Here is a 26868-nt window from a genome sequence, read left to right on the forward strand (position 1 = left end):
CAGATTCGTCATTGTTCTTTATCGCTGCATAATACTCTATTGTGTGTACGTACCACAGTTTGTTTATCCATTCATCTGTTGATGGGCATCTAGGTTGTTTCCATCTTTTTGCTATTGTGAACAAAGCTGCAATGAACATGAGTGTGCATATGTCTATTCATGTGACAACTCTTATTTCTCTGGGGTATATTTATAGGAGTGGGATTGCTGGATCTTATGGTATTTGTTTCTAGCTTTCCAAGGAAGTGCCATATTATTTTCCAAAATGGTTGTATCATTTTGCATTCCCACCAGCAGTGCATAAGAGTCCCTTTCTCCCCCCAGCCTCTTCAACATTTGTTATTTCCTGTTTCATTGACTTGTGCCAGAAATGCCTGGGTGAGATGGTGTCTCATTGTGGTTTTGATTTCCGTTTCCCTAACGGCTAGAGACAGTGAGCATTTTCTCATTGTCTGTTTGCCACTGGAATGCCTTCTTTTTTGAAGTGTCTGTTCATTTCCTTTGCCCATATTTTAATTAGATTATTTTTCTTTTTTTCATAGAGGTGTTGGGTTTTCTTATAGATTTTACAGATTAGACCTTTGTCTGATTTGTAATAGCCAAAAATTTTTTCCCAGTCGTTGGTTCTCTTTTTACTCTTTTGGTGAAGTCTTTTGATGAGCATAAGTGTTTAATTTTTAGAAGATCCCAGTTATCTAGCTTATTCTCTGGAGCTTATGTGTTGTTGGTTGTGATTTGTATCCTGTTAATGCCATGTATTAAGGCTTCTAGTGTTGATTGCATTTTTTCTTCTATGATCTTCATAGTTTTTGGCTTTTTATTTAGGTCTTTGATCCATTTGAATCAGTTTTTGTATATGGTGTGAGGTGTGGGTCCTGCTTCATTTTCTTCACAGACAGACATCCAGTTTTGTGAGCACCATTTGTTAAAAAGACTGTCTTTTCCCCATTTGATGGACTTTGTGCCCTTGTCAAAGATCAGGTGACCATAGGAGGATGGATTTACATCTGGGTTCTCAATTCTGTTCCATTGGTCAATGTATCTGTCGTTATAGTACCTTCTGAGGTCAGGTAGTGTGAGTCCTCCTTCTTTATTCTTCTTCAATAGTGCTTTACTTATCCGGGGTTTCTTACCTTTCTGTATAAAGTTAACGATAAGTTTTTCCATCTCTTTAAAGAATGCTATTGGTATTTGGATTGGTATTGCCTTGTATTTGTAAATCGCTTTGGGTAGAAATGTTTTCACAATGTTGAGTCTACCTACCTATGAGTGTAGTATGTTTTTCCATTTATGTAGGTCTCTTATGTTTTGTTGCAGTAGTGTTTTGTAGTTTCCTTTGTATAGGTCCTTTATATCCCTGAGTAGATTTATTCCCAAGTATTTTATTTTTTTTGAGGGCCATTTTAAATGGTATTGTTTTCCTGCTTCCCTTTTCATCATTCTCTTTAGTGGTTTATACAAATCCAACTGATTTTTGTATGTTTATCTCGTGTTCTGATACTCTGCTGAATTTTTCTATTAGTTATGGTAGTTTTCTCCTGGAGTCTTGGTTTTCTATGTATAGTATCATATCATCTGCAAATAGGGACAGTTTAACTTCTTCATTACCAATTTGGATGCCCTTTATTTCTGTTTCTTGCCTTATTGCCCTAGCTAGGACTTCCAACACAATGTTAAATAGGAATGGTGATAAAGGGCATCCTTGTCTTTTTCCTGTTCTCAAGGGGAATGTTTTCAGCCTCTCTCCATTAAGAATGATGTTGGCTGTTAGTTTTGTGTAATGTCCTTTATTATGTTGAGAAATATTCCTTCTATACCTATTTTATTGAGAGTTTTTATCAGGAATGGGTGTTGGACTTCGTTGAATGCCTTTTCTGCATCAACTGAAAATGATCGTGTGATTATTTTCTTTCCTTTTATTTATGTGATGGAATACATTGATTTTCTAATGTTGAACCATCCTTGCATACCTGGTATGAATCCTACTTGGTCATGGTGTATTATTTTTTTGATATGATGCTGAATTCTATTGGCTAGAATTTTGTTGAGAATTTTGCATGTATATTCATGAGAGATATTGGTCTGTAATTTTCTCTTTTTGTGGTGTCTTTGCCTGGTTTTGATATCAGGGTTATGCTGGCTTCATAGTATGAATTTGGAAGTATAGCTTCCTTTTCCATGTTCTGGAATAATTTGGGTAGATAGTGTGAGACTTGGTTTTTAACACTTGTGCTGGCACTAACTAGCTTCTGGCATACATCCAGCTCAGGCTCCTGGACAGGAGAGTTCTCTGGGACAGATATATTCTTCTACCTCATTTGTCATAGAGGTTCTTTTCAGCCAACTTACTATCTATTGTTGGTGCCAAATTGAACATTGTGGTCACTTCCCAGCTATATGTACCAGTATACTGTGTGAAGACAGAAAAGAAATACTCACGAACCATCCACTGAAAAGCACTCTGGGCTGAACCTGAAAAATTACTCTGAGCTTGGCCTCATAGCAACAGGTTTGTTGATTGTAGGTGAAAAGCCCAATTGAGGAACGAAAACTAAAACTAAACCAGTTGCCATTGAGTCAACTCTGAATCATGAGACCCATGTGAAGTAGATTGCCAGGCCTTTCTTCTGAGGCACCTCTTGGTAGAATTAAATTGCCAACCTTTAGGTTAGCAGAGAGCTAATTAACCATTTGCACTAGCCAGGGACTACAATTTAGCAGGAGACGTACATTAGTTTACATGATCTTTGCAGCAATCATCCTGCTTTGCTGCACTTTTTGTTTATTTTCTAATCTTGTTTGTCTTCATATTTTTATCACAAAAGTAGTTCTAACTGACTTATATACATTAAAGCATGCATTTTCAACAGGAGTGATATCTTCCCCATGGGGATGAAAATTGGTTCTTGGGGAGCTGAAAAAATCTTACTTTTTTATGCATGAAAACACAATTAGATATGCATATAATACATAAATATATATATGCTATAAGTATGGTGGAAACCCTGGTGGTGTAGTGGTTAAGTGCTACGGCTGCTAACCAAAGGGTCGGCAGTTCAAATCTGCCAGGCACTCCTTGGAAACTCTATGGGGCAGTTCTACTCTGTCCTATAATTAAAAAAAAAAAAAAAAATCTGTAAAAAAGTGCAGCCCTCTCCCAGGGTTTAGCTCCCCTCCATCATCATAAACATGACCATCATCATCACTACCATCATCAACACCCCCTTCACTATCATGACCATCACCATCATCATCTCCGTGATTACCCTTATCATCACTGGCACCATCATCATCACCACTATCATCATCCATCATCATTCTCACCATCATCCTCCCTACCATCATCAGCACCATCATCATCATCATTTATCTTTATCATCATCACAACTATCATTATCATCATCATCAATATCACAACTTTTTGCTGATTGTCTTCAGGGACAGAAGAAAGGCTACTAAAGGCTAATGCCAGTGCTGACACCTCAAAGATACCACTCCACATTCCTGCATTTGGAGTCTGCAAGTTTAAAGGCCATCTCCTCAACTCCTCCTTCTAATGAAACCTGCCAGCCACAGGTCCCACAGGACCCAGATTCCCAACATTCACATTTAATATCACTAACTGAAATTCTCTTGCTCGTTAATTATTTTAGAGGCAATACAGCATAGTGTTTAAGTGTATAGAATCTGGAATCCACATGCTTGCATTTAAAATCTGGCTTCACTATTTACTGACTGTGTGGCCTTGGGAAAGTTATTTCATTTCTTTGTACCTGAGTTTCCTTCTCTATAAAACAGGAGGAAACCCGCTACTTAGTAAACAACCCCCATTCTTCAATTTGAACAGATGACCAAAACTTACAAGACATATAAAGAAAACCATCAACATGAAAGATAAACAAGACCAAAATAAATTGACACCTGAAGAAATAGAAATAAGAGAACAGGCATGAGGGCTCCATTTTATTGTTCAGGTCTCAGCATAAATATCACCCCCTCAAAAAATTATCCTGTGACTTCCTCCTTCTACATAGCTCCAAGCCACACTGTATATACAGTGAAAACTGTGAGATCCAGAACTCTACTGGACTACCTTTTTTTAATCAGATCTCCCAAATTTTCCACCATTGATGGGATACTATCTTACCACTTTTCTATTACTTTTTTAGTGGAAAATGTTCGCATTTTCCTTCTCTGACAGATTTTTGCATTGCCTAGGTTCCAGCTTTCACTGGTTTTATGGTAACATCTTTCACGGCCATTATCGCTACCTAAAATTCTTTTGTTTATTTGGAAAGCAGTATAGCTTAGTGAAGGATCCCTGGGTGGTACAAATGGTTAAGCATTTGACTACTAGCCAAATGTTGGTGGTTCAAACTCACACAGTGGTGTTGCAGAAAGACTTGGAGATCTGTTTCCAAAAGGTCACAGCCTTGAAAATCCTGTGGAGCACAGCCCTACTCTGCACACATGGTGTTGCCATGAGTTGGAATGGAGTCTATGGCAACTAACAACAACATATCCTAGTGATAAAGTGTACAGACTCTAGAGCCAGAGTGCCTTGCTTTAAATTCTGGCTCTACCCCTTTATTGGCTAAGTGGCTTTGGACAGGTTATTTAATCTCTTTGTTTCTTAGTTTTCCCCGCTATAAAATGGGGCCAGTAATAACCCAATCTCATAGAAAAGTCTTGAAGATTGAATACGTTCATATATTTAAAGAACTTAGAACAGTGCTAGGTGAGTGTTTGCTGTGACTATTAGTGACGTCTTTTCTGCTTCCCTTCCTCTACCTCCAGAATATCAGCCACGAGAGTAAGAACCTTGACTGTTCACTGCTGTATAACAGGGCCAAGCACACAGAAAACTAAACCCATTGCCTTTGAGTTGATTCCAACTCAGAGCAACCCCATGTGTTGCAAAGTAGAACTGATCTCCCTAGGTACTTTTGGCTGTAATCTTTAAGGAAGTAGATTACCAAGTCTTTCTTTCATGGCACTGCTGGGTGGGTTTGAACTGCCAACCTTTTTGTTAGTAGTCAAGTACACAGTGTTTGGGCCACTTACCACATACTAGATGCTCAGAACATACTTGTCAAATGAATAACTATGAAGGGTATCTGGCCTGACAGATGACATCCACTGAGCTGAATGGTTTTGTCAAAATTCCCCCAATGAAGGTATTTGCAATGTCCGGCCTAAAATCATTGTCTCTTGGCTGGACAGCCTCACTTTTCCCTGTGACCCATTTCCATCCCAGATTGTCCCAGAAGAGAAGTAGACTGAAGCCCCACTTTGTGCTGTGCTTGCGCGGTTTAAAGGGGAACCTTCTCTTCTTCCCCTGAGTTTTTAACACCGAGGGTGTGGGAAGCAGAGGGACAGTCAGTGTTGCTCAATGCTGGCAGAGCATCACAGCCCTTTGTGCTGAGTTGCTGGAACTAAATAAGGACAGTATGGAAAACCCCTACTTGTTCCCTTTCTCTTAGGTGAAGAGAAGTTTCTCTGGTTGGATTGTCATTGTGTGTCTCTCCCTCTATCTTTCAGAAAAAGTATCTGGCTCCGATCTGTATTCATCTTCTTTCATTGTACCCAATCAATGGGGTTGTACTTCTATTCTCCCTTTTCTCTCTCTCGATTATTATTCAAATTTACACACCAACCACTAGGGCCAAAGATAAAGAAATAGAAGATTTTTATCAGCTGCTGCAGTCTGAAATTGATCAAACACGCAATCAAGATGCGTGGATAATTACTGGCGATTGGAATGTGAAAGTTGGAAACAAAGAAGGATCAGTAGTTGGAAAATATGGCCTTGTTGATAGAAACAATGCCGGAGATCAAATGATAGAATTTTGCAAGACCAACAACTTCTTCACTGAAAATACCTTCTTTCACCAACATTTTTTAGTTTTATACACATGGACCTCGCCAGATGGAACACACAGAAATCAAATTGACTACATCTGTGGAAAGAGACAATGGAAAAGCTCAATATCATCAGTCAGAACAACGCCAGGGGCCGACTGTGGAACAGACCATCGACTGCTCATATGCAAGTTTAAGCTGAAACTGAAGACAATCAGAGCAAGTCCACGATTGCCAAAATATGACCTTGAATATATCCTACCTGAATTTAGAAACCATCTGAAGAATAGATTTGACGCATTGAACACTAGTGACCGAAGACCAGATGCCCTGTGGAATGACATCAAGGACATCATCCATGAAGAAAGCAAGAGGTCACTGAAAAAGACAGGAAAGAAAGAAAAGACCAAGGTGGATGTCAGAGGAGACTCTGAAACTTGCTCTTGAGTGTCGAGCAGCTAAGCAAAAAGAAGAATTCATGAAGTAAAAGAACTGAACAGAAGATTTCAAAGGGCCGCTCGAGAAGACAAAATAAAGTATTATAATGGCATGTGCAAAGAGCTGGAGATGGAAAACCAAAAAGAAGAACACACTCGGCGTTTCTCAAGCTGAAAGAACTGAAGAAAAAAATTCAAGCCTCGAGTTGCAATAGTGAAGGATTCCATGGGGAAAATATTAAATGATGCAGGAAGCATCAAAAGAAGATGGAAGGAATACACAGAGTCATTATACCAAAAAGAATTAGTCAATATTCAACCATTTCAAGAGGTGGCATATGATCAGGAACCGATGGTACTGAAGGAAGAAGTCCAAGCTGCTCTGAAGGCATTGGCAAAAAACAAGGCTCCAGGAATTGATGGAATATCAATTGAGCAGTTTCAACAAACAGATGCAGTGCTGGAGGTGGCCACTCGTCTATGCCAAGAAATATGGAAGACAGCTTCCTGGCCAACTGATTGGAAGAGATCCATATTTATGTCTATTCCCAAGAAAGGTGATCCAACTGAATGTGGAAATTATAGAACAATATAATTAATGTCACACGCAAGCAAAATTCTGCTGAAGATCATTCAAAAGTGGCTGCAGCAGTATATCGACAGCAAACTGCCAGAAATTCAGGCAGGTTTCAGAAGAGGGCGTGGAACCAGGGATATCATTGCTGATGTCAGATGTATCCTGGCTGAAAGCAGAGAATACCAGAAGGATGTTTACCTGTGTTTTATTGATTATGCAAAGGCATTTGACTGTGTGGATCATAACAAACTATGGATAACACTGCGAAGAATGGAAATTCCAGAATGCCTAATTGTGCTCATGAGGAACCTTTCCACAGATCAAGAGGCAGTTGTTCAGACAGAACAAGGGGATACTGATTGGTTTAAAGTCAGGAAAAGTGTGCGTCAGGGTTGTATTCTTTCACCATGCCTATTTAATCTGTATGCTGAACAAATAATCCGAGAAGCTGGACTATATGAAGAAGAATGGGGCATCAAGATTGGAGGAAGACTCATTAAGAACGTGCGTTTTGCAGATGACACAACCTTGCTTGCTGAAAGTGAAGAGGACTTGAAGCACTTACTAATGAAGGTCAAAGACCACAGCCTTCAGTATGGATTACACCTCAACACAAAGAAAACAAAAATCCTCACAACTGGACCAATGAGCAACATCATGATAAAGTGAGAAAAGATTGAAGTTGTCAAGGATTTCATTTTACTTGGATCCACAGTCAACAGCCATGGAAGCAGCAGCCAAGAAATCAAAAGAGGCATTGCACTGGGTAAATCTGCTGCAAAGGACCTCTTCAAAGTGTTGAAGAACAAAGATGTCACCCTGAAGACTAAGGTGCGCCTGACCCAAGCCATGGTATTTTCAATCGCATCATATGCATGTGAAAGCTGGACAATGAATAAGGAAGACCGAAGAAGAGTTGATGCCTTTGAATTGTGGTGTTGGCGAAGAATATTGAATATACCATGGACTGCCAAAAGAACGAAAAAATCTGTCTTAGAAGAAGTACAACCAGAATGCTCCTTAGAACCAAGGATGGCGAGACTGCATCTTACATACTTTGGACATGTTGTCAGGAGGGATCAGTCCCTGGAGAAGGACATCATGCTTGGCAGAGTACAGGGTCAGCGGAAAACAGGAAGACCCTCAACAAGGTTGATTGACACAGTGGCTGCAACAATGAGCTCAAGCGTAACAACAATTGTAAGGATGGAGCAGGACCGGGCAATGTTTCGTTGTGTTGTGCATAGGGTCGCTATGAGTCGGAACCGACTCGAGGGCACCTGACAACAACAACAACCTGTTTCTCATTCCTTCTCTTCTTTTCTATTCCCTCTCTCTTCTCTTCCGTCTCTGTTTTTCCTTCTCTTCCCTTCCCTCTCTCCCTGCTCTTCAGTTCTCTTCCTTCTCTTCTCTTCCCTTTCCTTTCTCCCTCTTCTTTTCTCTTGTCTTCCATCTGTCTCTTTAATTAAAAAAGGTAACAATGTCTCCTCTTAGCTCCCTCTGTCTTCCCTTCCTTCCTTTTCCTTCTCTTCTCTTCCTGCCCTGTCTCTTCTCACCCCTTTCATTCTATTTCCTTCACCTTCCCTCCCCAGCTTTCCTCTCTCTCTGTCTCTCTGCTTCTTTCTCTCCCTTTTCTCTTCTTTTTCCTCTCTTCTCTTCCCTTTCTCTCTTCTTTTCTCTTCTCTTCTTTTTCTCACCTCTCCCTTTTTAATTTTAAAAAAGTTAACCATCTATCCTAATCTCTCCCCTCCCTCTCTCTTTTCTTACTTCCATTCTCTTTTATTCTCTCCTCTCTTCTCTTCTTTCCTTCTCTTTTATCTGTCCTCTTTTCTCTTCTCTTACTCTCCCCTCCTCTACTTTCCTCCCTCTCCGTATCCCTCTGTACCTCTCTCTCCCTTTGTCTTTCTCTTTTTTTCTTTCTCCCTCTAAGATTCCCAATAAAGCACCTAGCAAACCCAAGGGCCTCTTCCAGTCTACCACACAAAAGTTGCCATCATATAATTTTCATGAAAGCTGGACTTTCTGGAAGTAGTGAGGCTGGACATGAAACTAGTGCCCTGAGATAATCATTAAGCCTTAAACCAAAACTGTCCCCTGAAGTCTTCTTTAAATGAAATGATAGTTTAGTTTAATTAGTAAATTTTGTTTACTTTGAGCATTGTGCTCTTTTAAGGAATTATCTTTATGAGATCAAACTGACAATAGGAACTTAAAAGATTAGATGAGAAGTTTAGGAGGCAGTGAATTTATGTGAAAGGTGGAGGAATAATTTGGCAAAGGATAGTGAGGATAATTGCACAACTTGAAGAATGCAATTGATGTCACAGAATTTTACATGTATAAATTTGTTGAATTGGTATATGTTTTTCTGTATATATCTTCACAAAAGATTATTTTCAATTAAAAAAAGTGATCTTCATGTGTTAGGCACTGTTCTGGGCACTTGAAAACAAACAAACAATCTGTTGCCGTCTAGTCGATTCCAACCCTATAGGACACAGTAGAAATGCCTCCTAAGGTTCCCAAGGAGTGGCTGGTGGATTTGAACTGCCGACCTATTGGTTAACAGCCGAGCTCTTAACCACTACAGCACCAGGGCTCCCAGTTCCAGGCACATTGCCAACAAATTTTAAAATTTAATAGTCACATGAACCTGGTGAGTTAGGGATTTTTCCCTACCCATTTAACAAAAGAGGAAACTGAGATTTGTCCAAGATCATTCAGACCTGTGATTTGAAACCAGGACCCTCTGACTCCAAGGTCTAGAGCTTTAAACATTTAATCTTCCCCAAGCTCTCCACTACATCTGACCACTATACAGCAACACTACAGCCCCATTTCAAAACCCCAACCCAAAACAGACCCACAAAATCACATGAACTTGGAGGTCTATCAAAGATGTCACTTTGATGACTAAGATGCATCTGATACAAGCCATGGTCTATTCAGTTGCCTCTTATCCATGTGAAAGATGGACAGTGAAAAAGGAAGACTAAAGAAGAATTGAAACTATGGCATTGGTGAAGAATATTGACTATACCATGGAACGCTAGAAGATGAAAAAAAAATCAGTCTAAGAAGAAATACAACTAGAATGCTTCTTAGAAACGAAGATGGTGAGACTTCGGCTCACTTACTTGGAACACATGATCAGGAAAGATCAACTGCTAGAAAAAGACATCATGGTTGGTACAGGGTCCATGAAAATGAGAGAAACCCTCAATGTGATGGATTGACTCAATAGTCACAACAATAGACTCAGAAATACAAAGGATCATGAAGATGGTGCAGGACCAAGCAATGTTTTGTTCTGTTATACATAATATCGTCATGAGTTGGAGCCTACTTCACAGCAATTAACAAGAACAATAATGTCTTAGTTAAGGTCCCATGGATGCAGATACTAAGACAAGGATTCAGGTGAAAGCAGTTTATCAGGAAAGTGACCCTGGGGAAAAAATCCAGCGCAGGACGAGTGAAGTGAGACAGAGGAGAAAGAGTCAACAGTGGATGTTATCAAACAAGTTATATGGTGAGCAACTGGAGCTTAATTCCCTTTGGGGATCTCAAGGAGGCATCATAGGGCATACTCCTCAGTGTTATCCTGAAGGGACGGGGAGCTGGGGTATTAATACACCATCTGTCATCAGTCACTGCTTATATGTGGCTCCCGGGGGCATCAACTCCATGACACTTTGGCTTGCCCTCTAGGCAAACAGGGCAGGCTTCAGAGCTAAATCCTGCGGATAACAGAACTCCAGTGCTGGCAGATAGAATCAGGCTAACATGCAGTGAGGTACTGAGGGGCAGGGGTTGTGGGCAGGCATCAGGAGCATTGGCCAGGAGTTACAAATGAGATGTAAAGACCATCCTCAAGGTCTTGGAAAGATAATCCCCACTCGTTTTGCATGTCCCCTTTTGCTCTCTGCAATGCAGAATACCCAGCTTGGGGTTATTCTTTGTGTACTGAGGCTCTTAACTGTCCATGGCTCTCATTTTTCCCTGCATCATTTCCAGCTTAGGTTGCCCCAGAAGAGAAGCAGACGGAAGCCTCACATTGTGCTGTGAGGGGAACCTTTTCTGCTTCGCCTGGGTTTTTAATATCAGAGGATGTGGATACAGGAGGGCAGAGCTGGGGTTGCTCAATGCTGCCAGAGCACCATAGCCCTTTGTGCTGAGTTAGTGCCTCTAAATAAGAAGGACAGCATGGAAAACCTCTACTTGTTCCCTTTTTCCATGATGAAGAGAAGTTGCTCTGGTTGGATTGTTGCTGTTTGTGTCTTTCCCTTGCTCTTCTCTCTTTCCCAACCAACATCTGGCTCCCATATCTTATTACCTTCTCTCATTGCACCCAATAAATGGGCTTGTATCTCTCTTCCTCTATCTCCTGGTCTCTTCTGTCCCCTTTCCTTCCTTTCCTTTCCATTTCATCCCTGCCTTTCCTCTCTCTCTCCCTGTGTCTCTCTCTTTTTCTCTCTTCCTCTACGATTTCCAATAAAGCAAGTCCCAAATGCAAAGGCCTCTTCCCAGTCTGCCCCACAAAAAGTGCCATCACATAATTCTCATGAGATCCGCACTTTCTGACACCATTAAGGCACTATTGCCCTGAGATAATCTTTAAAACTTAAATCAAAGCAATCACCTGAAGCCTTCATTAAATGAAATAATCGTATACCTTGATTAGTAAAGAATTTTAACCTTGAACATTGTGCTCTTTTAAAGAGTTATCTATATGGGATCAAATTGAAAACAGCAACTTGAAAGTTTAAATGAGAAGCTAAGGAGGCAGGGAATTTATGTGAAGCGTGGAGGAATAATTTGGCAAAAGATAGTGAGGATGATTGTACAGCTTGAAGAATGCAATCGACGTCACTGAATTTTACATGTAGAAATTCTTGAATTGGTGTATGTTTTGTTGTGCATATTTTCACAGAATTTTTTTTTTTTTCAATTAAAAAAAAAAAGTAACCATCCCGAATCAGGCACTGTTCCAGGCACATTGTCAAAATAATTTAATCATCACATGACGCTGACGAGGTAAGTTTTTTTCCCTTACCAGTTTAACAAAAGAGGAAACTCAGGCTTGTCCACGATCACTCAAATCAGTGATTTGAACCCAGGATCCTGTGGTCCTGGAGTCTAGAGTTTTAAGGGTTTCATCTTCCTTAAGCTCTCCAGTATATCTGACCACCGTACAGCAAAACCATCATCCCATCCCCAAACGCCCAACCCAATGCACACACACATATACAATCACAAAAACATGGAGGTATAGCAAAGATGTCACTCTGATGACTAAGGTGCACCTGACCCAAGCCAGGGTCTTTTCAAATGCCTCATATCCATGTGACAGCTGGACAATGAAAAAGGAAGATAGAAGAAGAATTGATGCATTTGAAATGTGGTGTTGGTGAAGAATGTTGACTATACCACGGAATGCCAGAAAATCAAACAAATCAGCCTTAGAAGAAATATGATTAAAATGTTCTTAGGAAGTGAGGATGGTAAGACTTCAGCTAACTTACTTTGAACACTTGATCAGGAAAGATCAATTGCTAGAAAAGGACATCGTGGTTGGCAAAGAGTCACTGAAAACAAGGGAAACCTTCAGTGGGACAGACTGAAACGACAGCCACGATAATGGACTCAGAAATACCACCAATCATGAAGATGGCTCAGGACTAGCCAACATTTTGTTCTGTTATACATAAGGTTGCCCTAAGTCGTAGCCTACTTCACAGCAATTAATAACAACAACTCCAATAATGTCTTAGTTAGGGTCCCCCAGGTGCAGATCCTAAAACAAGGATTCAGGTGAAAATAGTTTATCAGGAAGGTGACCCCAGGAAACACCGGCAGGGGAGGGGAGAAATGGGACAAGGAAGGGAAAAGAGCCAACAGTGGATGTTATCAAGCAAATTCCACCATGGGCAGCTGGAGCTTAATTCCCTTTGGGGACCTCTAGGAGGCAGCATAGAGTACACTCCTCAGAGTTACCCTGAGGGGCAAGACACCACACACACACCTACTCCTGTCAGGTCAACTGGACCCATAGCAACCCTACAGAACATAATAGAACTGCCTCATAGGGATTCCAAGGAGCAGCTGATGGATTTGAACTGCCAACATTTGGTTAGCAGCTGTGCTTTTAACCACTGAGCTGCCAGGCTCTAGTCATTGATCAGGGCTGCTTCCAAGGGGCTTGAACTCCATGACACTTCGGCCTGCCTCCAGGCAAGTAGGGTGAGTTCCAGAGCTAAATCCTGCTGATAACAAAATTTCAGTGCTGGCAGATGGAAATCAGGCTAACATACAGTGAGGTGTGGAGTGTTAGGGGCTGGGGACAGGCACCAACAGCATTGGCTATGAGTTACAAATGAGGTGCAAAGACCATCCCCCAGTCTTGGTAAGAAAATCCCCACTTGTTTTGCGTTTTCCCTTTTGTTCTCTGAAATGCAAAATACCCAGCTTGGGGTTATTCTTTCTGTACTGAGGCTCTCAGCTGAGCCTGGTGAGGTTGTAGTTAAGACCCACTGTGAAAATACAGTAAATTGCACCCGGGAGGAGTGTTGTAAATTGAATTGTGTCTTCCCAAAATATATGTTGGTATGTTGGGATACTGTTGTTGGGTGCCCTCAAGTTGATTTCCAACACATAGTGATCCCATGTAACAAAGTAGGACTTCCCCACAGGGTTTCCCAGGCTATAATATTTATGAAGAGACTGCAATGTCTTTCTCCCACGAAATGGCTGGTGTATTCAAACCTCTGACTTTTCGGTTAACAAGGCAAGTGCTTAACCACTGCAAAACCACGGCTCCTTCAGAACACCACTTGTAACTGACAATGCTTTTCTTCCTCTATCTAGTAGGGGCTTATGTGGAAGATTACAATATTTATGGGCCACAAACAAGCCACCTGGGTTTTCCACATCTGAGTTGTAGTATGAGTTCATTCCATCCTCACTTCTAGTACTCTACCATTTATGCACCTCTACCACATATCAGATGCTTTGCAAAGTTATTTTTATTTTAATATAAGCCTCACAACACTTACCATATGTCAAGTGCTTCACCAAGTCACTTTTTTTAAATTTAAGTTTCAAACATCCCTGTGAGATAGGAACCACCATTATCTATATTTCACAACTGAGCAAAATGAAATTCAGAGAGGTTATGTGGCTTGTCTGAGGTCACACAGCAAGTCCAAGGATCAAGTGAAAGAGCACGTGGTGGGAAAAAGTAGACTTAGTTGTTAACCCTTGCTGTAGCACTCACTAGCTCCCAGCATGCATGCACCAAGCTGTGGCTCAGCCTCAGGGACAGGAGAATTCTCTGGGACAGAAACATCCTTCCACCTGATCAGTCATATGGATTCTCTTCAGCCAACTTACCTTCTATTGTTGGCGCCAATGTGGACACCGTGGTCACTTCCCAGCTGTATGTACCAATACATCCTGTGAAGACAGAAAGTGAAACCCCATGAATCACCCACCAAAAAGCCCTGTGAGCTCAACCTGCAAAATTAGTCTGAGCTTGGCCTCCTAGCAACAGATTTGACGATTGTAGGTAAAAAGCCCAATTGAAGAACCAAATCTAAAACCAAACCAGTTGCCGTAGAGTCCACTTTGACTCATGGATACCCATGTGAAGTAGATCGCCAGGACTTTTTTCCTAGGCACCTCTAGTTAGACTCAAACTGCAAACCTTTCAGTTAGCAGACAGCTCATTAACCATTTTCACCTCCCAGGGAATCCCAGTTGAGGGACAGACATACATTATCTTATATAATCTTCACAGCAACCATTCCTACTTTCCTGAACTTTTTCCTTTTTTATTTTGTCTTCCTATTTTTATTGCTAAATTTCTAACTGATTTTCAAAAATATACATTAAAGTGTGCATTTTCAATGGGAATAATTTCCTCCCAAAGGGCACAAAAATTCATTTTTGAAGGTGATGAAAAAGTCTTACTCTTGTATGGATAAAAAACAAATAGGTATGCGTATAATTCATTAATATGTATGTGGTAGTTTTGTGGTATTAAAATCTCATGACGAGGTAGGGCTGTTAGTAAAAAAAAAAAAAAAATCTAGAGAGTAGCCAAGATCACAAGAACCCAACTGCCCATCTTGCCCTTCTTCCATGTGCCAGCAGACAGCTCCAGAATAACTTTAGCCTCCAGCTCCACCTTTTTCACCTGCTTGATTGTGTGCATGAGATAGCCTGTATAGCATCCTCCCCTCCTCACTAGGCGAGCACCAAATACTGTGAGTCACCCTCTTCTTTCTCCTCCCCAACCCACACACTACTACACCTAGCAACCAGTGCTGGGGCCATGGGCCATTGGTGTCTTCTACTTCCTTCAAACATTTGCGATGGGAGCCCAAGGACTGGTTGCACACTCTCACCCACAGCACACTCTAGTGAACAAGGGCACACTCTTAAACTGAGTATCCATGGGCTGGCATCATCTTCCCTACCTTGCCTCCACAATACTCCCTCTCCCCCACAACCAGAGGCTTGTGCCTTCTCCAACCTTCCCTGCCCAGCCCAGCCTGCCAGGGACCATTGTTGAGGGTTTCTGTGCCACTCACCTGGTGACTGAGAATCTGGACACTTTTAACCAGAACACCCAGCAACAAATACACACACAATACCCACCCCAGTGACCAGTGAGAAAGCTCCCTGTACCCATGTCCAGCTCACTGGCTGGACAGAAAAATAGTCTTACCAGAAATGCCAGTTATATCCTCAGCTGCCCTGCAAGACCAGTGAACAGAGAACCGTACTCTCACATCCAGTCGCTGTTACACCTACTTGGAGACAGAATGTGAGAGCTCCAGTGTGGCCAGACTAGTGGCCAGAGTAGCACACTAGCCCCATCTACTCAGATATATCAAAACAAAAAATCAGGACACAGCAAACATACAACAAGTCAACAAATATAATAACACTTTGATGCCTCAGAGACAACAGATAATATCAAATCACATAAAGAAGTAGGTCAAGATGGCTCCAGCAAAAGACTAAAATAAAGAACCAGATAACCTTCCAGAGGAAGAAATAGTGATGGAATACCTGAAAAGGAATTCAAAAGACTAATATACATGATTCTCTGAGAGATCAAGAAAAAGATCAAGGAAAATACAATAAAAGCAATTTTTAAAAAAGACAAGCCAATGGAAGAATTCAGGAAAACAATACAAGAAAAAAATGACCAAATAAACAGACAACTAGAAACCATACAAAAACAGCAACTAGAAATCCAAAAGTTTAACAATAAATTTTCAGAAACGGACAATTTAAACTCTTTGCCATCAAGTCAATTCCAACTCATAGCGATCTTATAGGACAGAGTAGAACTTCCTGCCCCATAGTGTTTCCAAGGAGTGGCTGGTGAATTCGAAGTGTCGACCTTTTGGTTAGAAGTTGAGCTCTTAACCATTATGCCATCAGGGTTGCTATGAAATGGAGCTGACTTGATGGAAAAGGGTTTGGTTTTTGGTTTGGTAGACAATTTAATAGAAAGATATAGGAGCAGAATTGGATTACTGGAAGACAGACTTAGCAAAATTGAGGACAAATCCCTTGACACCAAAAAAAAAAAAAAAGAAGAAGAAGAAAAGAAAAAGAAAGGAGAAAGCCTAAGAATTATGTGGGACACTATCAGAGGAAAAATTTGCATGTGATCAAATCTCCAGAATAGGGGGAGGCAATAGAAAACACAGAGAGAATTGTTAAAGATTTGCTGAAAAAAACTTTGCTTTTGTCATGAAAGACAAGAAGATATCCACCCAAGAAATTCAGCAAGCCCCTTACAGTCTGGACCACAAAAGAAAGTCACCAAGACACAGCATAATCAAATTTGCCAAAACCAAAGACATAGAAAGAATCCTGAGAGCAGCTTGTGAAAAATGAAAAGTCACCTACAAAGGGGAAACAATAAGATTAAGCTCTGATTACTCAGCAGAAACCATGCAGGCAAGAAGGCAGTAGGATGACATATATAAAACCCTGAAATTAAAATAATAAAAAAAAAGAACCAAGCAAAAATTATATACCCAGCAAAACTGTCTCTCAAATATGATGGTGAAGTTAGGACATTTCCAGATAAACAAAAATTTAGAAAATTTGTTAAAAACAGACCAAACTTACAAGAAATATTAAAGGGAGTCCTTTGAATGGAGAATCAACAACATCAGACAACAATCTGAGATTAGGACACAGGTCAGCATCAGACAGACACCAACCCAGATAAAGAATTCTCAAAAATAAAAAAAGTTAACTGACTGAAAACAGACAACCAGACACATTAATCTGGAAATGATGACAGGGTCTAAACAAAAAAGGGGAGTCAATGGTGTAGAACTTTTGTATGGACAGAAAGCTAAGTCAGTATCAAGAAGTAAATTACAAGGTAACCACTAAGAAAGTTAACAAACCAACTCATCAAAATAAAAAAAAAGAATAGTAAAAAGCCTCAGTAATAAAAAATCTATAATAACAAAAGAAAAGAAAAAATTCACAAACAAAAGGAACTCAGCACAGGAAAGTAAAAGGAATGAAGAAAGCATCAGCACCAAAAAACCCAATAAACTGATCAATAATCACACTGAGTGTAAATGGCTTAAAGGCACCTGTAAAGAGACAGAGTGGCAGAATGGATAAAAAGCACCACCCTTCATATGCTGTCTACAAGAGACACACCCTAGACACAAAGACATTGTTTTTGTTGTCAGGTACCATCGAGTCAGTCCTGACTTATAGTGATCCTATGCACAACAAAACAAAACACTGCCCGGTCCTGAACCATCCTCACAATCGTTATTATGTTTGAGCCCATTGTTGCAGCCACAGTGTCAATCCATCCCATTGAAGATCTTTCTCTTTTTTTGCTGACCCTTTACTTTACCAAGCATGATGTCCTTCTCCAGGGACTAGTCCCTCCTTATAACATGTCCAAAGTATGTAAGATGAAGCCTCGCCATCCTTGCTTCTAAGGAGCATTCTGGTTATACTTCTTCCAAGACAGATTTGTTCTTTCTTCTGTCAGTCCACGGCATATTCAATAGCTGTTTGTACGGTTTTCACTGACCGATTTTTTTCAGAAGTAGACTGCCAGGTCCTTCTTCCTAGTATGTCTTAGTCTGGAAGCTCAGCTGAGACCTGTCCATCAAGGATGATCCTGCTGGCATTTGGAATATTGGTGGCAAAGTTTCCAGTATCAAAGGACCACACAAGCCACTGTATGACAAAATGACAGACATGTGGTGGTCAAAGACATTAATAAACTAAAACTCAAAGGATGGAAAAAGATATATCAAGCAAAAAACAACCAAATAAGAGCAAAAGTGGCAATATTCATCACCGATAAAATAAACTTTAAGGCAAAATCCACCATAAAAGATAAGGGAGGACATTAAATAATGATCAAAGGGATAACCCACCAAGAAGACATAACCATAATAAATACATATGCACCCAACGAAAGACCATCAACATACATAAGACAAATTCACAGCATTGAAAACAGAAACAGACAGTTCCACCATAATAGTAAACCCACTGCTGTTGAGTTGATGCTGACTCATAGCAACCCTAAAGGATGGAGTAGAACTGCCCCATAGGGTTTCCAAGGAGCATCTGCTGGATTTAAACTGCCAACCATTTGGCTAGCAACCTTAGCTCTTAACCACTATGCCACCAGGATTTCCACAATAATAGTAGGAGTCTTCAAAACACCACTTTTGGTGAAGGACAGAACAACCAGGAAGAAACTCAACAAAGATACAGAAGACCTACTTGCCACAATCAACCACCTTGACCTCATAGACATATACAGAACACTCCACCCAACAGCAGCAAAGTATACATTCTCTTCCAGTGCACATGAGTCATTCTGCAGGGTAGACCACATTTTAGGTCACAAAGCAAGCCTCAATACAATCCAAAACATTGAAATAATACAAAATGTTTTCTTTGATCACAACACTGTAAAAATGGAAATCAATACCAGGAAGAGCAAGGAAAAAAAAATCAACTACATGAAAAGTGAATAACACTATGCTTAAAAACCCAGTGGTAATAGAAGAAATCAGAGATGATATAAAAAAAAATTCCTAGAATCAAATGAGAATGAAAACACCTGTTACCAAACCTTTGGGACACAATAAAAACAGTGCTCAGAAGACAATTTATAGCAATAGATATATACATCAGAAAAGAAGGAAAGGCCTAAATCAAAACATTAACCCTACAATTCAAACAAATAGAAAGAGAGCAACAAGAGCAGCCCACAGTCACCAGAAGAAAGTAAATAATAAAGATTAGAGCAGAAATAAATGAAATAGAGAACAAAAAAACAATTGAAAGAATAGTCAACAAGACTAGAAATTGGTCCTTTGAAAGGATAAAAAATATCAACAAACCCCTGGTCGAATTAACAAAAGAAAACCAGGAGAAGCAGCAAATAACCCAAATAAGAAATGAAATGGGTGACATTACAACAGAACCAACTGGAATAAAAAAGATAACAGAATACTACAAAAAATTGTACTCCAACAAATTAAAAAACCTAGAAGATGTGGACAAATTTCTAGAAACACACTATCTACCCAAATGAACACAAACTGAGGTAGAAAACCTGAACAGACCCATAACAAAAGAAGAGATTGAAAAGGTAAAATAAACTCCCAACAACAAAAGCCCTCGTCTGGACTACTTCACCGGAGAACTATTTCAGAGCATAGAAAGGGAAGGAATACTCCCTACTTCATTCTATGAAGCCAGTATAAGCTTGACACAAAAAGCAGGAAAAGACTCTGCAAAAATAGAAAATTACACACCAATCTCCATCATGAATATGTTGCAAAAATCGTCAACAAAATTCTAGCCAATAGAATGCAACAGCATATCAAATAATAGTAATAATACATCATGACCATATGAGAGTCATACCAGGTATGGAAAGATGATTCAATATTAGAAAATCAATCAATGTAACCCAACACATAAATAAAAGAATCACGCGGTCATCTGAATTGATACACGAAAGGCATTTGATAAAGCCCAAAACCCATTCCTGATAAAAAAAACTCTCAGCAAAATAGAAATAGAAGTGAAATTCTCAACACTATAAAGGACATTTGTGAAAAACCAACAGCCAACATTATTCTCAATGGAGAGAGACTGAAAGCATTCTTCCTGAGAATGGGAACCAGACGAGGATGCCATTTATCACCACTCCTATTCCACATTGTTCTGGAAGCTTTAGCTAGAGCAATAAGACAAGAAAAGGAAATAAAAGGCATATAAATTGGTAAGGAAGAAATATCCCTATTCACAGATGATATGATCCTATACACAGAAAATCCCAAAGATTCCACAAGAAAGCTACTGGAACTAATAGAAGAATTCAGCAAAGTAGCAGGATACAATATCAACATACAAAAATCAGTTGGATTCCTATACACCATCAAACAGAATTTTGAAACAAGAAATTGATACCATTTATAATATCTCCCCATAAGATAAAATACTTAGGAATAAATCTAACCAGGGACATAAAAAACCTATACAAAACATACTGCAAGAAACAAAAAAAGACCCACATAAATGGAAAAACATACCATACGCAGGGATAGGAAGACTCAACATTGTGGAAATGTCAATACTACCCAAAGCAATCTACAGGTAAAATGCATTCCAATCCAAATCCCATAAATGTTTTTTACTGAGAGGGAAAAACTAACCACCAACTTTATATGGAAAGGAAAGAGGTCCCACATAAATAAAGCAATATTGAAGAAGAACAAAGTTGTAGACCTCATAATACCTGATCTAGAACATGCTCTATAGCCACGGTGGCCTAAACAGCCTGGTACTGGTACGACAAACACATAGACCAATGGAACAGAATCAAGAACTCAGGTGTAAATCCATCCATCTATGATCAGCTACCTTTGACAAAGGGCCAAAGACGATTAGAAAGGAAAGAGACAGTCTCTTAAAAAAATGGTGCTGGCAAGACTGGATGTTCATCTGCAAAAAAAAAAAGAAAGAAACTGGACCCATACCTCACACCATACACAAAAACTAACTCAAATTAGATCAAAAACCAAAATATAAAACCTAAAACTATAAAGACCATAGGGAAAAAAATAGGGACAGTAGGAGGCTAGAAGTCCAAATTCAGGGTCCAGGCTGCAGCAGAAGGCTTTCTCTCCCTATCAGCTCTGGGAGAAGGTCCTTGTCATTAGTCTTCCCCTGGTCTAGGAGATTCTGAGCCCAGGGACCCTGCACTACTTTCTACTCTCAGCGCTTCTTTCTTGGTGGCATGAGGTCCTTCTCCTCTCTGCTCTATTCTCTCTTTTGTACCTCAAAAGAGATTGACTCAAGATACAGCCTAATCTTGTAGATTGAGTCCAGCCCCATTAACATAACTGCCTCTAATCCTGCCTCATTAACATCATAGAAGTTAGGATTTACAAAACACAGGATAATCGCATCAGATCACAAAATGGTGGACCACCACACAATACTGGGAATCATGGCCTAGCCAAGTTGGCACACACTTTTGGAGGACACAATTCAATCCATAGGACCAAACATAACTAAAAATACACACAGCACAAGGTGAGCTAGATAAATGGGACAGCCTAAAAATTGAACACTTAGGCTCAACAAGGCTTCTCCAGAAGAGTCAAAAGACAACCTACAAACTAGGAAAATTTTTTTGGCTGTGACATATCTGACAAGTGACTAATCTCTAAAATTTATAGAAAACTTCAACATCTCAACAATAAAAAGACACAAAATCTAATTTAAAAAATGGGCAAAGGATATGAACAGACACTTAACCAAAGAAGGCATTCAAGTGGCCAACAAACATGAAGAAATGCTCGTGATCATTAGCTATTAGAGAGATGCCATCTTACCCCAACATTACTGGCACTAATTTAAAAAAAAAAAAAAAACAGAAAATAGCAAATGTTGGAGGATTTGTGGGGAGATTGGAACTCTTATACACTGCTGGTGAGAATGTAAAATGGTACAAACACTTTGGAAAATGATGTGGTGCTTTCTCAAAAAGCCAGACATAGAAATACCACATGGTCCAGCAATCCCACTCCTAGGTATATACCTTAAAGAAATAAAAGCCGTAACACAAATAGACACATGCACACCCATGTTCCTTGCAGCATTATTCACAATAGCCAAAAGATGGAAACAACCTAAGTGCCCATTGACAGATGAATGGATTAACAAAATGTACGTATGCACAGTAGAATACTACACGACGATAAAGAATAATGACAAATCCACAAAACATCTCACAATGTGAATGAATTTCGAGGACATTATGCTGAGTGAAATAAGTCAATCACAAAAGGACAAATATTCTATGAGGCCACGACTATAAAGTAACAGTAAAAGGTTTACACACAGGGAAAAGAGAAAAAAAAATTCTTTGATGGTTATCAGGGATGGGTGGGATGGGAGGGAAAATTATCAATTATATAGAAGACAGTAGGTAATGTTGATGAAGAGAAAGACAATACTTAATGTGGGGAAAGTCAGCACAACATGACCAAGGCAAGAGAGGACACTGAGAGCAATGCAAGAATAAAAGACAGCTACAGGAAATGCTACAGCTTAGACTATCTCACAGCAATAGCATTAACAAGCAATAATTTACAAATGGACAAATGGGTAGATAGATAATCCAGGAGGTGTGGGAGGGTGTAAGGCAATACACCCACCAGCAGATATAGGTTTGGTGGTGGATATTTCTCCACACGTGATGGTAGGTGTGGCTCATACAGAGCACACAAATGGTATAGTCAGGTAAGCCTCTTAGACATAACCAAACACCTTGCGGGATGAAGTTCCTAGGCTAGAGGACAAAGGACCGTAGACTCGGGGAACATCTATGTCAACTGGCACAACCTAGTACATAAAGGCAATGTTCTGCATCCTACTTTGGTGAGTAGCACCTTGGGTCTTAAAAGCTTGCAACTGACCATTTAAGATATAATGATTGGTCTCTTCCCATCTGGAGCACCGGAGAGTGAAGAAAACAAAAGACTCAAGGAAGCAATTAGTCCAAAGGACCAATGGGTCACATGAATCACAGCCTACACAACCCTGAGACCTGAAGTACTAGATTGTGCCCAGCTACCACTAACTGCTCTGAATGAGATCACAAGAGAGGGTCCTGGACAGAGCAGGAGAAAATTGTGGAACAAAAAATCAAATTCACAAAAAGAATCAGTCTTACTGGTCTGTCAGAGACTGGAGGGGCCCCTGAGACTATGGCCCTAAGACACCCTTCTGACCTGGAACTGAAGCCATTCCCAGAGACCACTTCCCAGCCAAACAGTAGACAAGCATATAAGATAAAAAATAACACCCCAGAGGAACCCACTCCTTGGCACAATCAATTATATGAGATCAAAAGGGAGTTATCTGCACAAAAGCAAAGATGCCCAGGAAGGGGATAGAAAATCAGGGCAAAAGAAAATGGGGAGCCCAGTAAGGAAATGGGGAGAGTGCTGACACATTGTGGGCAATGAAATCAAAGTGATGGAACACTTTGTGTACAAATTATCAAATGGGAAAGTAATTTTGCTCTGCAAACTTTAACCTAAGGTGCACACACACACACACACACACACACACACGCACACACAAATCTATAAAGCAGTGCACCCACCTCTTAGCATTTAGCTCTCCTCCATCATCATCATCATCGCCATTATCATCATCACCACCACCATCACCATCATGCCCATCATCATTACCACCATCTTCATCATCCATCACCATCCTCACTACAGTCATCATAACAATCGTCATCATCGTCATTTATCATTATCATCACAACTTTTTGCTGATTAATTTCAGGGGCAGAATAAATGCTGCTAATGGCCAACACTAGTGTCACACCCCAAAGAAACAACTCTGTATTCCTGCATTTGGAGTCCGCAAACATAAAAGCCATCTCTTATTTGCTCCTTGTCACGCACTGGATTATGTCTGCCCAAAAATGTGTGTATCAACTTGCTTAGGCAATGTGTGGTTGTCTTCCATTTTGTGATTGTCATTTTATGTTGAGAGGATTAGGGTGGGATTGTAACACCACCCTTACTCAGGTCACCTCCCTGATCCAAGGTAAAAGGTGTTTCCCTGGGGTGTGGCCTGAACCACCTTTTATCTCTCAACAGATAAAAGGAAAGGGGAGCAAGCAGAGAGTTGGGGATCTCATACTACCAAGAAAGCAGCACCTGGAGCAGAGTGCATCCTTCGGACCTCGGGTCCCTGAGCCTAAGAAGCCCCTTTACCGAGGGAAGATTGAGGACAAGGACCTTCTTCCAGAGCCAACAGAGAGAGAAAGCCTTCCCCTGGAGCTGACACCTTGAATTCGGACTTTTAGCCTACCTTACTGTAAGGAAATAAATTTCTCTTTGTTAAAGCCATCCACTTGTGGTATTTCTGTTATGACAGCACTAGATGACTAAGACACTCCTTCTAATGAATCCTTCCAGGCACAGGTCCCACAGACCCACACTCCCAACATTCTCCTTTAATATCACTAACTGAAACGTAATTCTGTAATGCAAATACCTTTTTTCACCAATGTAAAATGCGACTATACACATACACCTTGTCAGATGGAATACACAAGAATCAAGTCGACTACATCTGTGGAAAGAGGAGATAGAAAAGCTCAATATCATCAGTCAGAAAAAGGCCAGGGGCCAATTGCAGAATAGACCATCAGTTGCTCATATGCAAGTTTTAGTTGAAGCTGAAGAAATTAGAGCAAAGCCACAAGAGCCGAAGTACGACCTTGAGTATATCACACCTGAATTTAGAGACCATCAAGGACAGATTTGGGAGGCGGAGCCAAGATGGCTGAATAGACAGATGCTTCCGTGGAGCCCTCTTTACAACGAAGACCCAAAAAAACAAGTGAAACGAGTATATTTGTGACAAGCTGGGAGCCCTGAGCATCAAAGGCAAGCTTAGACAACGAACTCAGGGGCAGGGGAAGGAAGAGACCATTCAGAAGCAGAGAGGAGTTACCGGACCTTAATCGCGGGGAGCCCTCAGGCACCATTCCCAGAGTGGCAGCGGCATCGGGCTGAGACTAGCGTTCGGCCACAGTTTCCTCAGGGAGAAGCAGCAGCCACACAGCCCACTCACACCTCCAGAACCTGAGAAGAAGGACGCTCTCCGTAAAAGCTACGTACTTGCGTATATTTTACCGCCCCCCCCCCCCAACCCAGCTTCAGCGGCCAAATCCCTGGGCCTGAGATAGATGCTGGTGAGCACCTGGAGCTGTCCTCCCAGCCTTGGGGAAGGAAAAAATTTGCAACTGGGAGGAAAAGATAATTTGCTAGCTCCATTAACTGCAGGAGCTCAGGACAGAAGCGGCTCCTGTCCAGGCATAAACTGTCCTTGGGCCTTGAGCACTTTTCCCTTCTGCATGGACCCGTGTGGACCTATTTTGAGAGAATAGGCCCTTGTTGGCAAACTCCAACCATTTCAGCGGTGCAGTGGAGAGGTGGGTGTTTGACGTTTCACATTGCTTTGCCTATTAAACAAGGTCCTCACCTATCCACAACAGGGACCTAAGGACTGGTGGCTCCACTTGGGTCGCCCAGCCACCCGCGACAGGGGTCCAGGGATAACTGGTACCTCCCAGTCCTTACAACCAAAGACTTTGGGTGCCCATGGCCCCTCTGCCACCCACCAGCACACTCTAGGAAACAGAAACGTGTTTCCCTCAGAGACACTTGGGGGTTGATTCTCAGCCGCCTGCCTTGTTCAGAGCATGACCCCCTGCTGCAATCAGATACTGGTATATACGCCAATCACCCCTGCCCCTCTCAGACTGTAGGACAGAGCTTGTACCACACAGTTGATATCAGCTACTTGGAAACCTGAGCTGAATTCATACAAGGAAACTGAATGGACTCCTAGACTGATATACCTGATAACAGCTCTAGCCAGCTGCGGACAGGACATCAGAGCTCCAAAGGTGAAAATAATCAAGCTAGCTCACTCAAGCAACCCATATGGGTATACCAAAACAAAACAAAGCAAGAAGCTATGACACAGTAAGCAAGCATAAACTAATACAATAACTTATAGATGGCTCAGAGACAAGAGTCAATATCAAGTCACATAAAGAAACAGACCATGATCACCTCAACACGCTCTCAAAACAAAGAATCCAGGGATCTTCTAGGTGAAAGTGCATTCCTGGAATTACCAGATGCAGAATACAAAAGCTTAATATACAGAACCCTCCAAGACATCAGGAAGGAAATGAGGCAATACGCAGAACAAGCCAAGGAACACACAGATAAAGCAAATAAAGAAATTAGGAAGGTTATTCAGGAACATAATGAAAAGTTTAGTAAGCTGGAAAAATCCATAGACAGGCAACAATCAGAAATTCGGAACATTAACAATAAAATTACAGAATTAGATGACTCAACAGAAAGTCAGAGGGGCAGAATTGAGGAAGTAGAAGCTAGAATTTCTGAACTCGAAGATAAATCACTTGGCACTAACATATTTGAAGAAAAATCAGATAAAAGAATTAAAAAAAATGAAGAAACCTTAAGAATCATGTGGGACTCTATCAAGAGAAATAACCTACGAGTGATTGGAGTACCAGAACAGGGAGGGATAACAGAAAATACAGAGAAAATTGTTGAGGATTTGTTGGCAGAAAACTTCCCTGATATTGGGAAAGATGAGAAGATATCTATCCAAGATGCTCATCAAACTCCACATAAGGTAGATCTTAAAAGAAAGTCACCAAGACATATTATAATCAAGCTTGCCAAAACCAAAGATAAAGAGACAATTACAAGAGCAGCGAGGGATGAAAGAAAATTCACCTACAAAGGAGAGCCAATAAGAATAAGCTTAGACTTTTCAGCAGAAACCATGCAGGCAAGAAGGCAATGGGATGAC

At 40.7% G+C, this 26868-nt stretch overlaps 1 long non-coding RNA gene across 4 annotated transcripts in view; it reads right to left on the reverse strand.

The window, feature by feature from the left end:
- Positions 1-26557, reverse strand: part of LOC111748358 (uncharacterized) — a 44028-nt gene extending 17471 nt beyond the window's left edge. For 3 of the 4 annotated variants that reach the window (XR_010321181.1, XR_010321180.1, XR_010321179.1), the window contains exons 1-4: positions 26082-26556; positions 24969-25094; positions 15608-15689; positions 14269-14331 (exon numbers count right to left, since the gene is read on the reverse strand). This is a non-coding gene — a long non-coding RNA (uncharacterized LOC111748358). Of the gene's footprint in view, positions 1-14268; positions 14332-15607; positions 15690-24968; positions 25095-26081 lie in introns of all 4 variants that reach the window. The other variant, XR_010321178.1, reaches the window with a different exon arrangement.
- Positions 26558-26868: the final 311 nt, after the last annotated feature.

This window comes from Loxodonta africana, chromosome 3 (assembly GCF_030014295.1).
Source record: "Loxodonta africana isolate mLoxAfr1 chromosome 3, mLoxAfr1.hap2, whole genome shotgun sequence".
Classification (NCBI taxonomy): domain Eukaryota; kingdom Metazoa; phylum Chordata; class Mammalia; order Proboscidea; family Elephantidae; genus Loxodonta; species Loxodonta africana.